This window comes from Balaenoptera borealis (genome assembly GCF_965194805.1).
Source record: "Balaenoptera borealis genome assembly, chromosome: 14".
In the NCBI taxonomy this organism is placed as follows: domain Eukaryota; kingdom Metazoa; phylum Chordata; class Mammalia; order Artiodactyla; family Balaenopteridae; genus Balaenoptera; species Balaenoptera borealis.
Genome location: NC_138875.1, coordinates 42,062,743 through 42,076,962, shown reverse-complemented (window position 1 = coordinate 42,076,962; position 14,220 = coordinate 42,062,743). Strand labels below are relative to the sequence as shown.

The following is a 14,220-nucleotide window of genomic DNA, read 5'->3' as shown; positions in this document are numbered from 1 at the left end:
AAAATGTGTAAGTGGAATTTGAAATTCACATTTATTGTTACCTTGTGTGAATATAGCATATTCTAGTAATATATTCTAATGCTCTGTATTCTTTCTATGTTAAGTATTTATACCAAACTTTCCAGATTAGAGAACAGACTTAGACACTATAACAAAGAGACCCCACAATACAGAGTTTGAACAAAGTAAGAAGTTTACTTCTCTTCCTCATGTAACAGTCTAGTGGTAGCTAAGCTGTGTTGGGCTTGTAAGCAATTCTGCTATCCTCTACATGTGGCGTCCACCTGTGGGCTAAAGATGTTCTGGCCATCTCCCAACTTGGAGGAGGAAGAAGTGGATTGGAGAAACACAGTTATTTTAAGGGCAAGATTCAGAGTGGCACACATCACTTCTGCCCACATCACATTAGTAGGACTCAGTTGATCACTGAGTAGGACTCAGTTGACTCTAAGGAAAGCTGAATTATCTGTTGAGCACCCATGCATCCACATAAATTTTATTATTGTGAAAGAAAGGATAAAAGATATTGGGTGACAACTAGCAAGCAGTTAATTGCACTTTCAAATAGGATGTTGTGGGGATATCCATAAGTTCATGAAACAGAAGCCAAATATAAGTTGATGTAGGGTTATTTTCAATATCCTCATACCATCAAATCACTAAAATTCCTATAAAATAATGTCTAACATGGATTCTATTTTATGACTTGATGACTTGGTTAATTACTTAAAACTGGTATTGATTTTTGCCTTAATTAATTATACCATTATTGCCTCTGACTCTGAATTGACTTCAAAATTTGATTCTAGTTCCCTAAAGTTAAATTGGGAAAAAAAGGCCTACTCTTAGATGTCCACTGGAAATGTTAAAGCAATGGTGGTTCACTGACTTGTTAATTTAGAAAAATTGGAGGCAGTCTACATTTACAAGTTCCTTTCAAATAATCTAATGAAAGGTCTAATCTAATAAGAGGTTCCAGACAGTCCAATTCAGTGTGATTACCACTATCAGCCTGCTTGCAATTTCATTTCTGCTAACATAGCTACTATTGCTTTTGGCCCATAGAGACAGTCACAATGTTTGCTGCATCAATCTTGACTTGTTAGTTGCTAGCAATAGTTGTAACACTCTCCATAAGTACATATCTCTTTCTTTTAGGTCAGGGCTTTTAAAGCTATAAACCTCTGACTATAGAGAATTAAGAATGCCATGAGTTGAAATGTGTTGTCTTAATATTAATTAAGTTACAGTACATAAACCAAAAACAAAAGTTGCATCTACTTTATATCTTTTTCAAAAAGAATTTTTTTCCTATTTAAATTCCTTTTTTTGACTGGTAAAACTAATTGTTGCTACATGTTTTCAGAACCTTTTATTGATATAGTCACTATATTTTATTAATCCTAAATCAAATGACAAATCTGATAGCTATAGCTCTGATTTTTGAATAATTAGTTATTATGAAAATCTTATGTATTAATATATTAAGTTGCTTTAGACTTTACACTTAATGAATCACCTTTATTGAAAATAATAATAAAATCTAAAATTGAGGCTAGCCAAGAAAATGTGGAATATCTAAGTACTATTTTTTTTTTTTACTTATTTATTTCTCCCTTTACTACACAAGTCATTTGACAGAGTTCATATAATAAAAAGGATTTTAAAAAATCATGAACAGAAAAACAGAAACATTGAGAAAAGGAGAGAATAGAGCACAAACATGCAAACCATAAGGTTCTACATGGCTCCTAATGGTTGAAATTAACATTTGTCTCTGAGCTTCCTGTTGGCCACAGTGAAAAAAGAATCATTATCATTTATATGATTTCATTTCTACAGACATATAAAATAGACTGAATCTCCATGGGAAAAATTTTTTTTTCCTGAAACATAATCTTATTGGGGGCTTTGGACACTCAGATCCAGTGCATGGACAGTCACCGTATTAACATCCCTACAACATATGCATTATCAGATTCCACAAAACAATATGTAGTATTACCTTTCAATAATATTTAAGGTTGTGGCACCAAAGCATATAACTAAATAAAAGAAGGTCTGTGGGAAACCAAGACGATATGGCCCAAGAATACCCCTTCTGATAGTCCAGTTTAATCCACAGGAAAAAATATAGGTCATTTAGGCAAAATCTAAACTCTCAGAAAAAAAAATAGGATTCACATCCTTCAAATTCACTCCATTAATACTACTTCTCTAAACCAGACTTACGATGTATTGGACAGCCAAGAGTTTGAGGTTTTATTATGGTCATTGTACCCATTTGAAATATTAAATGGTTTCATTAGCCAGTTTGCTTCTTGAAGACAGCATCTTCATCTTTCATGGAAGCTCATCTGCATCCAGGACAGACCTGAGTACCTACTAAGCCAACTGGAGAATGGTGGCCTAATTCACTGAAATTAACCTTCTTGTGTGTTGTGAAAATAGATTATGCAGCAAGACATAATATTCTTCTGTGTTGAGAACCAAATGAGACTTTGAAAGCTTTGTGAGATGTTAATCCTTTTTCTGGCCCAGAACATCATAAAATTACCTCCATAAAAAGTTTAGTTTTGATAACAGATTTTTACAGATGTCAAACATAACACAGTTTTACAAGTCAAGTAGTGATACTAATGTGGTAAATATTAATTTGATTTTGTTTTAAGCTCTTTCACTTCATGACTTTTTATCATGCTATTCAGGTTTCAATCTTATAAAGAAGTAAATAAACATATTATATATTACATGTTACAAAATATAATGTATTAACTAGCAAGATTTCATAAAGTATAATGATGTCAGCATTTAAAATACAAATATTGAAAAATATCTTTGATAATCCATTCACTTATTCATTCATCAAATATCTTCTGAGTAACTACCCTATGATTCCTCAGTAAAGAAAATAGATATAGTTGATCTCACTATGTCCTATTAGAGTCATGGAAATTTTGTTCTAGTGGAGGACACCATATCAGACAAGTAAACAAAACTGTAAAAATACATACACGCATGCACACACACACACTCAGGTTCTTATAGATAATTTTTTTTTAAGGGTAAGTAATTTGATGGAGAGTAACTGCAGGCACTATTCAAATAAAGAAGTTATGAAAAGCCTTGCACAGTAGGGACTTGAATAAAAAGTGGGAACAAAATTATCTAATTTGTGGGGAAAGAGTATTTATCAGGGATCTATATTTGAAAGAGTTCTTGAGACAAGAAAATGCTTGAATTTTGCAAGAAACCAAAAGACAGCCTGTGTGAACAGAGCAGAATGAACAGGAATAAAAGAGGAAAAGGAAATAAGCGAGAAACAAGGACCAAGAGCAAGTTCAGGTACGACCTCACAGCCATGGGGAGGCATTTGGATATTTTTCTAAGGTGACAGGAAACCACTGAAGAATTTGGAGCAGATGATTGATATGGTGTGATTTATATTTTTAAAGGCTCACTCAGGCTATTGTGTGAGAATGGATTTTAGGTTAGGGAGGCGGGGTGGGAGTTGGAGAAAGAAGGCAAAAGTGGAGGCAAAGAGACCAATTAAAAGGCTATTTTAAGTTTCAAGTGAAAGATGATAGTGGCTTGGCCTAGAGTTGGAGTAATGGAGGTAGTGAAAAGTGGTTAAATTCCAAATACATTTTGAATATAAGACAACATGATTTGCTGATGGATATGAGACAGGCTGGGACCTGGGACCCTTTGCTGCAGTGCTTGCACCTGGACAAACATCTCCTCGAGCAACAAAATACAAAACAACTATAAGGGACTAAAAACAACTGCGTGCATGTGAAGTTGGGGCAAATTATGGACAAAAAAATACAAAAAGACCAAAATAAAAACCCAACTGCCACTTCGGAAGAGCCGGGAGCAAAAACTGGGTGTCGGGAGCAAAAGCAGGGTACTGTGCATGCCCCCTGCACGCAACACCACCAAAAGAGTGGGCAAAACACCTAAGCCACCCCTCTGGCCCAACCCCTGGTCACAGTCCTACCCTCACCCCATATAAGGAACCAGCTCACCCTGCCGTGGGCAGCGAGCAAGGGAATCTGTTACTTGTTTTTGCTCCCTCCTGCAGCCTCAGGAGCCCCAGTAAAGCCTTGCCTGAGTTTCTTGACTGGCATTTTATCAATTTCGTTGACTGGGGAAGGCCAAGAACCCTGGTTGTTACAGACTGGACATAAGGTCTGTAAGAAAAAGTCAAATATTTCTTCAGGGCCTGAATAACTAGATGATTTTCTGAGATGAAAAAACTGTGGGATGGAGGAAACTTAAATGCATATTACTGAGTAAAAGAAGTCAATCTGAAAAGCTACATACTGTATGATTCCGACTATATGACATTTAGGAAAAGGCAAAAGTATGGAGACAGTAAAAAGATAGGTTGTCTGGGGATTGGGGTGGGGGACGATGAGTAGGCAGAGCACAGCCGATTTTTAGGGCAGTGAAAATACTCTGTATGATATTATAATGATAAGCATATGTCATTATACATTTGTCCAAACCCATAGAATGTATAACACCAAGGGTGAACCATAAAGTAAATTATAGACTTCTTATAGACTTCGAGTGATTATGATATGGCAGTGTAGATTCATCGTTGTAACAAATGTACCACTCTGGTAGGGGATTTTGATAATGGAGGAGGCTACGCATATGTAGGGGCAGCGAACAATTGGGAAATCTCTGTACCTTCCTTTTAATTTTGCTGTGAAACTAAAAGTGCCCTTAAAAAAATAAAGTCTTAATAAAAAAATTTAGATAAACATGGGATTAACCAACAGAAAGCACCTTCAATAAAGATTTACTGAAAACTAAACATAACAAAAACTGTGGGAAAACCTGGATAGCAGGGGAGTGGGGAATCAAGAGTTCAGTTTTGAACGTCTTAAATCAGAATATCCTATTAGACATCCCAAGCTGATATTGCCTGGGCAGTTGTAGACACGAACCTGGATTTCTTGGGAGGTATATGTCTTGAGTTATAAATTTGAGAATTATCTGCCTTTAGATGCTAGAGGTTGGACACTTGGTGAGATAATCTACTGAGTGAGTGTGCTTAGAGATGAGAAGGAAGCTGAATGAGGAGTTCTTGGGCACCCCGACACTAAGATGTCATGATCAGGAGCTCCGGCCAGCAGGAGAGTCTGAGAAGCCCAGGTTGGAGGAAACTCAACTGAAGCATGTGTTCCGGCCATAAGGAAGTGTGGCAAGTTCTACTGAAAGGCTGGGTGCGATGAAAACTGTAGCTTGACCCCTGGATTTGGGATTATGACATTTACTGACCCTGGTAGGAGCTGTTTCAATAGTGGTGGGGATGGAAGTATGAGTACAGTGAGTTAAGGGGAAAATGGGAAATGAAAAGGAAACAGCAAATTTGGGGTACTACTATAAAATGGAACATAGAAATGTGACAGTAGCTGGAGGGGGATATAGGATTAAAGGATGTTTTCTTTTTTCATTTTTTTAAGGTAGCGACATTATAGTATGTTTCTTTATAAGCTGATAGGAATGATTCAATAAAAGGAGGAAATTAATGAAAAAGAGAATAACTCCAAGAATAAAATTTGTGAGGCAAGAAGGGATGAGAACATGTGGATTTGCGGATGGCTCCAACTTGAGGTAGTAGTTTGGACAACTTATCCAGTATAATGGGAAAGAAAGCAAATTATATAGCTACAGATGTAGCGAGGCTGGTGATGGGAGAATGAGAGAGTTCTTCTTTGTTGTTTTTATTATTTCAGTGGAATAAAAAGCAAATTGCCATCTGGGAGAGAGGAACGGGGAGAAAGTGTGTAAGATTTGAGGAGAGAGGAGATGGTGTTAAATAGCCTTCATTCATGGAAGTGAGAACTGACCAGAGAAAATAAGCAAGATTGTAAGGTGGTGTTGAAAGCCCACTCATAGTTATAAATATAGGAGAGCAAGCCAAGACTAAAGTCTTTAACAAATGAGGGAAGTGACCAGAGCAGTAGATAATTGTACCAGGAAAGGTGTTAGGTACTATAATCTGATGGTGTGTGCTCCAGAGGAGCTGGGTTTGTTTTTGTTGTTGTTGTTTGTGTTTAAGGAGGAACAACAAAGGGCCTCGAAGAGGCAGTATGGTGGATAGTTACTGAAGTCTGGGCCCAGAATGCAGAGATGTGTTCTCAAAGGATAATCATTTTAGTTAGGGCAAGAAGGTGATGAGAACATTCACAAAAGAGATGAGAATATAAAGGATTTTGTGATGATGGACACAAAGGGTCTAGGTTTCAATGAGTAGTAAGGGACTAGGTCAGACTAGAAGACGGCCAGGAAAATGTGGGGTAAGTTGTCCCAGAGAAGTGGAATGTGTTGGGAGCCATGGACTTCTGGTTGTGACTGCAAGGTAGGGTGAATACAGTCCTGGAGTCAATTAGGGATGGAGGGTAAGCAGTCCTAACTAATGCTCCTTCTTGGGAGTAAACAAGTTATAGGAAGTTTGTGGCCTGGGGGATGGGGAGAATCCAGGGGCAGTGGGAGGGGGCAGAGGAGGGTGGTGGTCGCAGGGGACCACACCCTCCAGTCTAGCTGTGGACAGTGTCTTATTTAGACTGGAGGATATAGAGGAGAAGAGAACTTAGCAGGAACATGGAGTAAATTGTTTCATTTTTTGCTGCCACTGATTTCCATTCATTCCTTTCCTTTATATTTTAGAAAGTTTCCTCTGATCATCCCAATCTAGAACTTGACAAATTCAGTTTTATCATTGTACTTTACCCCCGAGAACCCACAGTACAAAACAATGGTTCAGTTTCAAATTGCTTCAGTGATACATCGTTAAAGATTTCCAGCTCCCTGAATTGAATCTCATGGAATTCATGAAACTTGGGTAGACATGCATCTATACTGTGATGATATATTCTCTCCTCGCATGGACAATTTTTCCTCTCTGAACTGAATGCTTCTTTGCTTTTATGCCTGCTCATTAATGCCTACATAGTAACTCACTCCTGACAAAGTCCTATCTGCCCAAGTGTTTCACTTAACATACCCAGTTGAGGCAGAAGTGAATTTTTTAAAAAAATTTTTAAAATATTTATTTATTTATTTTGTTTGTTTTTATTTTTGGTTGCGTTGGGTCTTTGTTGCTGCGCGCAGGCTTTCTCTAGTTGCAGTAAGCGGGGACTACTCTTCATTGCGGTGCACAGGTTTCTCATTTTCCTGGCTTCTCTTGTTGCGGAGCACAGGCTCTAGGCGCGCGGGCTCAGTAGCTCAGCTACTGAGCTATTTTTGTGACTAGGTTTACATTTTTGCATATTGTAACCATAATACACATGAGCACACCTATTAGCAAAAAGTATATGCATAGGAAATTCACTGTCATAGACCCTCAGGTCTATTAAATATATAAAAGGTTAGCAATTTTAACTCCATTAGATGGAGACTTGAGTTTTCTTTTTATAGCCTTACCTTGACAATGTCTAGTGATGGGGAATTTACTGTTTCTCCATGAAACCCATTTTATTATCTGCCACCTCCAAAATTAACTTTACTTTTCATATACATTGCTTCCTATAATTTCCACAAATTTATCCTTTTTTTCTGAATTTGAACCAGATAAACTCATCACTTTTCTGAATGATGGCTTTTCAACCTCATACATCATTCCTCCTCCCAGTTTCTCTCCAGGCTCAGTATCTTCAGTTTGTGTGGTTACCATTCCCATAAGTTTTTCAAGCCCACTCATTAGTCTGTATGCTTTCCATGAACTGTCTTCCAGTTTGTCAGTTTGACACTGACTCACCACAATACTCTGGATGGTTTAACCAGCAGTGAATACAGTAGAATTAGCACTTTATAATTCTGTATATGATAATACAGTATAAGATCTAATTTTCTTTCTTTTTTTTCCCAAGCACATCACACTGTGGCTTAATTTCAACTAATATCTTCATATATTTTCCACAATTTTTCTATTCTTCTAATGTTCTATATGACATATTTAATTAAAATTTCACTTTGTTAGATTTAACCCTTTTTCCAACCTACAGACACTTTAGATCTCCCTTCTGTGGGTCTCCATCTCTTCAGGACTTCTTCCTTTTACTAATTGGAGTAGTAGTTGTTTTCAATGTCCCATCCAGCCGTGGATAGCTGAGCATGACAGGTTGAGATGAAAGCACGGCGGCATGCCACAAATGGTACTTCAGTTACCTTACGTTGCCAGCGATTCATTCATCAGTGCCATAGAGATAAAATCCCCCAAACTCTTTTCTTTCTGTCAGCATAACTCATGTATTATTTTTAAATTTTCTGTAATTACCTATCTATACAAAGAATTGTATTAGGTGCTATGGGCTATTAGAGTGATTCGTGAATAGATTTATGGGATCCTACTAAATGTTATAATAGGCCCATATCTCTACCTATAATATATGTCACAATTACATAAAACTACTGGTTATTAATTTCATTTTCAATTATTTGATATATAAAGACCAAAAAATTTCAATCCAATATGCCTTTGTTGACTATATTAATAGTTATAAATAATTTCCATTTAGATTTTATACATGTACACGCATATAAGGATGAAGAAAGTTTTATCCCTGCCCTTGAGGAGCTTACAAAGTCTTTGTCAGGCCTTGGAAAATTCAGATTAATTTAATCCATTTTGTTTTCCCATCTCATGACATTAAGAAATGAAGCCAGTTTGCATTGATTTTATTTTTTTTATTAGCAAGCCCTTCCTGTTCCTCCTCTCTCTTCCTTGATGAAGTTTTGTAAATTATCGATCTGATTATGAGATTGTGGTCTGCTTCCTAGAGACAAGGGTGGTCTTTTGACCACTTATCCCTGACATAACAAAAATAATCATCCATGTTATTGATTACATTGACCACATTTATTAACTGCTTATTTTGTAAGTAGTTTTCATGCATTATATCACTTAGACCATATTTCACCACTTTATCATTACCCCCATGTTATAGATAATAAAAATGAAACTCAGAATGTTCCAGTATGCCCAAGGCCGTATTGCTACCAAGCAATGGAGCCAGGCATTCTAAATTTTAAAAAATATGTAAGGAAGAGCACAAGAAATGCAAAGCCATGAACCATCGCATGAGCAATAAATAATTTTCCCCTCAAAAAAATTATAAGGATAATAAAGGAATCCCTGAGGAAGTCGTCTTTAGCAGACAGAAGACCAAGCATGTGCAAAATAGCATGAAGTTGTAAAGGCAGCTGGAAATCCGTAGAGCATAGTTAGTACCGCACATTTCTTCTTGGCTAGAAAGCTGTCCTGACACAAGTACTCTATCTATTTCATAGACAAATTACACCTGCACCTGTAACTAATTTTTATGGATGTTGAACAGCATGGCAGAATCATCCTAAAGGGGAACCAGAATACTACTTCTTGCCCCGTGCTATAGTTACTTGCTCACAACAGTAAAATAGATTATATGAAAGTACCTGGCACAATGTCTGGAACTTAACAAGCCCTGAATGAATGTTGATTAATTCAATCATGATATTGGTGCACTGGACTTGGAAAGCGTGGGTAATAGAGGATAACAGAATATCTCACAAAATGAGAACATCGCACAAATACCATGCACCCACACACATACACGCGTAAAGAAATGCTTGGAAAGTAATACTTGATTCACTAAAAGTTCTTTTCAACATGTGGCAGAGCCAGCAGACATATGGGAAACCAGAAAGATGAGAAAGATTAGCCTGAGCTATAGTAATCATGATGGAAAGTTGGGAAGAAAGGGTTTTTTTTTTTTTGGTACAAAATTTTTGCGGCCAGCTGTTAACTTCAAGAGGTGCTTGCACAGAATGACAAGTGTGAAAGTGATAGATTCTTTCACATAAAAAGCCAGTTAGTTTTGTGAGTGTAGGAAAATATGAACTGTGCAAAGTGGAAATGAGAGTACTTCCTTAGAGAGATTGTACATGTTAGTATTTTGTAGCCACTGACCACATGGAAACTATCGTCAGTGGCATCATTTATAGATACAAGGCATAGCAGAAAATGGGACAAGCCTGGGTTTTTTTTTTTTCATGTAAATTATGATACACTCCAGTTTACTTCAATGTAAAAATACATAACAGTATACTACAATGCTATTATGTGTGTGTATGTGTATATATATTCTGTCCATGTCTATGGTTAAATAATAGAATAGTTTTTACATGACCGTGGAAACTGTTGCTATGCGGGAAGCCTGTTGACATAATTGAGTAATATTAAGAAGGACCTGTTTCCAAGGGCATTATCCCTTGAAAAGAGATCATACAATGTTCAACTAACAAAACAAAATCATCCTTGGGCACTTCCTTTGATCTTAAAACAGAACTAGAGAGGAAAGTCAAGGAATTCAGTCTCAATGAAATTTTCCATATAATTGTGAGCCTTTTATGGAGAGTTCAAAAGCTTAGTTGGTATATCAGAATTTTAAATTAGAGGATATATATGTATTTATAATTACATTGACGTTGGTGTTTTATTTGGAAAATGAACAGCCATTTTTCATAGCATCTTTAGAACCTAGTTGGGTGAAGTTGCAGGTATCTATGCATTCATGAGGAAGAGTCTTGTAGCCTGTGAATGAATGGCCACAGTAGTTACTCTGACTCCACCAGGCCGAAAGAGTGCTGGGTCTTCAGCATGGTGGGAGGAAGGCTGAAGACTTGCATGGGGTACCAATGATGGGCAATAAGTGCCCAGTGCCTAAAAGAGCCGCTTGGATAGTGTCAGAAGGACTTGACACTGACTGGGTTATCCAGACGTGCAGGTGCAGCCTCAGGAAAACATGGTGTTGAGAACTGTGATTATGGCAGGTGGCAAGTATAGTTCAAGGGTAGCCATCCTTGGCCAGCAGGATCCCTACAAAGTGAGTGCAGTAGGCACACATGCAGAACCCTTTCACGGGAAGGGGATGGATAAGTCCTTGGCAGGATACCAGACAGAGCTTGTTGAGGGCTGATGGGAAGGAGAAATAGTTAAGTACTAGTCAGGGCAGCGATTCAGAACAGGAGAGGATCTCACTGGCAGTAGAGGTGATGGTAGTGACCTGAGAAGCTCCGCAGTCTGGCTCACCAGTGCGCATGGGGTCTGGACATCCCAGTTAATCTTAAAGTCCCTTTGGTGTAGAAAGGAAGAACCACTGTTGCAATGGAGGACAAGGATATGCTGCGAACCCAAAGTTCTCTTCCTACTAGGATATTCACACCATAGAAAATTGTTACACCTTTAAAAATGTCTCTGTTATATTTTTGTAATATATTTCTTAAACGTGTGATCAACTCCGCCAGGTACCACAATCGTTAACAAAAAGTTGCATTAGTTGACTTATATAGATATGTGGAATATTTAACTTAAAAAAATGGATCTAACATTTTCGTTTCATAGTAGCATGTGAACTGAGTGTCTGGGAGTGTGCCTTCCTTGTCTGTAGCAAAATGTCAGATACACAGGTTTGAACACCAGTGCTTCCCTCTCCCTGATGGACTCAATCTTCTGCCCAACTCTAGGATTTTCTGAATTACATTTAATAATGTAAACATTTTTAAATATTTTTATTATACATGGCAATAGGTAGAGTTTAGTGCAGTTTGTTCAATTCACTGTTTCTTTTTTCTGTTTTTTTGTATAGTAAGAAAGAGGAAATACGTTTATTGGTTTCTCATGGCAAGTTGTGGAATAAGGTTAATGGTTCATGGGGTCAGTTTCTGCTGTGCCAACACTTTCTCAGCAAGACACTAGGTCCCAAGTGTACACAGCTTTCTCAGAGCACAGCGTACCGAGCATTTATCCAGAGATCATTAATTAAGAATCTACAGATGCTCAGCTCTGTACTACATACTGCACGAAGAATGTTGAAAATACACTCTTCCTATAAATTGGTCACAAGGGCATAAGAAATACCCAGATGCTTTCAAAAATGATTTTACTGACCCACAATAGGAAAAGCATGGGTCTCCCATGCCCCACAGCAGTTCATGTTCTCCTGTTCCCTCCTCTGGCCTCTGTGTAACCAAAGGCGTGAATTTCAGCTCATCCTAAGTGAAGACCTGGGTTCACTCTGCAGCCGTGGATCAGTGAAACTAGCTAATTTACGTGGCAATTTGCCCTATATTCACTTTACATGGAGATCTGTCCTATAAACTGAGCCCAGTTAGTCCAATGCTCTAACCATATGCACTCAAAACCATTCATGGTTCATTCCATCCAGCATTTAGGTTCAGTCAGTGATACCACAAGCAGTGCCCTAAAACTACCTATTTGAGTAAATCAGGGAATATCCACCATTTTTCACATTCTGAGATATTGTGAGCAAGCTCTTATTTACCCTTCTCACATCCTACTAGACATCCTACTAGACAAAGGTCACTCCTACCCAGCTTAAGATTTCAATAAACATTACCAGTTCAATTTAATTGTTTTGTTAAATCTGAATTAATCATGCCTCCCTAATAGGTGAAAGGAAGAGTCTTAAAAATTACCAAAAGGATCTAGGCTCACACATGACTTCCTGATTGACTAACTCTATGCTGATAAATATGCCAGCAAAAAATTAGTCACATCAGTTCCATTCTCCAAGAAACTCAAAACCCAAGACATAATCGATGTCTCCAGTATTGTCTCACAAACATCAAGTTCAGCACTAAACCTTTAAAGAAAGCTGAAGTGACTTTTTTTTGTGGGTAAAATGTGTGTCCTTTAGGGCAGGACCAAGGGGGTGAGAAGTAACCCAGTAATTACCTGCTCTCATTTTCTTATAGCTTTCATATGATTATAAATCACTTATTATGATATTGTCTAAAATGATACAGAGGGAATAATCATAACATGAATTATGTTGATGATTTGTTACAGATATGGACAATTTTCATAAAGATTGGAGATTTTTATAATAATATTTTGAGAGAAATTGTTTTCAGCCTTTGGTAAATTTGATCATCAGGCCCTGTCACTCACCAGCAAAAGAAAAAAAAAAAAAAAATATATATATATATATATACGTGTAATACGCGCATATATATATATATATTTCAAAAGCATAGAGGATCTATTTTTCTCATAATGACAATTTTTAAATTATTAAATTTCTAACTCTTTATGCCAGGGAGCCTCAGTCAACCTGTCATCTTCTTGCCTTTACTTTCCCTCTGCCTCCATCAAAAAAAGAGTTACACCAGCAGAAATTGATCTTGCTATGGATTTTGCTCTGAGCTGCAACCAGCCAAGGAATTACTCTATTGTACGTGTCACTGCGAGACGTCCTGGGAGAAGTCCTACCAGGCGAGAATTACTCTGTGCAGTGACCTGTATGCATAAGGCCTGATGCAATGAAAATTACAGGCTGCCTTGATGTGGACCAGTTTATGAAAGACATCTATTATTATTTTTCAAACAACATTGCGTTCTTAGAAATGTACCTTATTGTTTCCCTTGAATAAGTTGTTTTTACTTTTTCTTCATCGGAAAACAAAACATTCCTGCTTGTGTAAATTGTGTTCTTTCTTCATAGGAGAGCAAACTCAGCATTTAAAAATCCCTTCTAAAAAGACTTAGGACTGATCTCAGATGACAAAAGTTAGAATAGATTGTTTAGAAGAAGACTTTTGAATATGAATTTTAATATATTCCAGGTACAATATGTGTCTCCATATATCAACCAAATTGTCATTACAGCAACCAAACTAAATGTGAACCCAGCCAGAACCTTTCTTGGATGGTTTTGAGATGAATCTAAAAGAAATGAAACTAAAGATTTAATCAAAGATTAAAAGAACATTTTATCAATGTAGCTAAATTTTAAAGATTGAAGAGTGTATATTTGGGGACGTTGTTGCAGCCTTTTACCTTCTATTTTCTTGAGGCTTGGGGGATTTATCCTTGAGTTGCAATTCGGTGGAGACTTTGATTTTCCTCCTTTAAAGAATGACCTCTTCCATGCTGCCTTTGATGTATTTCTCTGCTATGAATTTGGTGATTGGACGGACGTGTAACTGAGAAACGCACAGCTAACCCTGCCTGAACAGACAAGACTGAGCCCCACTTCCTGCCGTCGGCCTGGGTTCATGCACTGTGGTCATTCACGCAGGTTAGAGGGGTTCCCCAGAGAGGGAACCAGAGCCAAGAGGGGAAAGGGTCACCAGCCAATCCAAAGAGTGAGACTCTGACTCTCTTGGGCTGAATTCTTTTTTCCTTTCTTCAGTAGAAACAAT

At 37.5% G+C, this 14,220-nt stretch overlaps 1 protein-coding gene and 1 long non-coding RNA gene across 3 annotated transcripts in view; one reads left to right on the top strand and one right to left on the bottom strand.

Moving 5' to 3' along the window:
* Positions 1 to 14,220, top strand: part of DTNA (dystrobrevin alpha) — a 385,212-nt gene that overhangs the window by 51,792 nt on the left and 319,200 nt on the right. The window lies entirely within an intron of this gene.
* LOC309610897 overlaps positions 1 to 14,220 on the bottom strand; it is a 66,710-nt gene that overhangs the window by 15,845 nt on the left and 36,645 nt on the right. Inside the window, exon 2 of the long non-coding RNA XR_014234215.1 lies at positions 1 to 14,220. This exon is cut by the window's left edge and continues 15,845 nt beyond it. This is a non-coding gene — a long non-coding RNA (uncharacterized lncRNA).